The sequence below is a fragment of the Arachis ipaensis genome, chromosome B5 (assembly GCF_059453495.1).
Source record: "Arachis ipaensis isolate K30076 ecotype BB chromosome B5, ASM5945349v1, whole genome shotgun sequence".
Lineage (NCBI taxonomy): Eukaryota > Viridiplantae > Streptophyta > Magnoliopsida > Fabales > Fabaceae > Arachis > Arachis ipaensis.
In genome coordinates, this window is record NC_142440.1 from 88,819,249 (window position 1) to 88,820,477 (window position 1,229).

The window sequence follows — 1,229 nt, forward strand, 5'->3', positions numbered from 1 at the left end:
CAAAGCATTTAGTAATTCAAAGAGATGCTGGGCATCAATGATCCTAGGAAGAAAATGTGAGCCACGTGTCTGTGGTGAAGTAGTGTTGAGCACAAATTGAGCCAAAAGGCTGCTGCAACACTTGCCACCAAGCTTTCATTAATAAATAAGCTTTCTAAAAGCAAAAGAAAGAAAGAAAAAGCTAACAGGGATCAATCAAAAAGCAAGGCAGCATAGCAACAACTCTAGTGAACCTTTAAGGAAACATTTCATATCAGATAGCTAAGAATAATTGGCTACATTTGTCTGTATAAAACCACATGAATCAAGTTCAATTATCTGCTAAATAAGGACATGCATGTTCTTTGTTTCATTTCATTTCTTATTATGTTTAGCGCTTGCTTGGGGACAAGCAAGATTTAAGTTTGGTGTTGTGATGACAAGTCATCTTATGCTAGCTTTTCAAGCATTTTTCAGTTGTTTTCATTAGGTTTTATGAACTTTCTTGCATTATAAGTAAGTGATTTGGAGTGGATTTGCATGGTTATGTCAATTCAATCAACCATCAATTATTTGCCACAAAATCATGAGGTTTAAGCTAGAATTAGTTGGTTTTTGAATGATTTAGAAATCTTGTGAATTTGGTGATGCTTTGATTGCTTGTTTTGATTACTTGTAGGTGAAGAAATGATGAAAAAAAGGAAAAAGGAATCCTAGAGCACGCTTTAGACCATAGGCCACGCTTTGAAAAGCGTGACCCATGGCCATAAAAGCGTAGCGCTTAACTCAATCAAGGAACAAGGCCAAGCATAGCGCTCACTAATTGAGCGGAGCATTCACTATTTGCACGTTAGGAATTAAGCACAAAGAAACAGCCAAAAGAAAGGCAAGGGTGCTACGTTTACCCAACTGAGCGCTACAAGGAACCAAAGAAAGCAAGGGCGCTACGTTAACTTTTTCAACGTTTTTGTAGCCCAACCAAACGGAGCAATAAGGTTCGAAATGGGGACCAAGAGAAGCACTACAAGGCTTGGCAAGGAAATTGGCCAAGGTGGCTTCACCAAGGTTCGAAGAGGGAGCCTCATTCCAAGGCATGAAGTGCTACATTATGTGCACCTCACTGAGTGCTATTAGTGCAAGGAAATTGGCCAAAATGAAATGGCCAGGGCTCGAATTGGAGACCGATTCAAGCATAAAGGGGCGCTACGTTGCATTAGTTAACATAGCACTATGAATGAAGCTTGGCATGA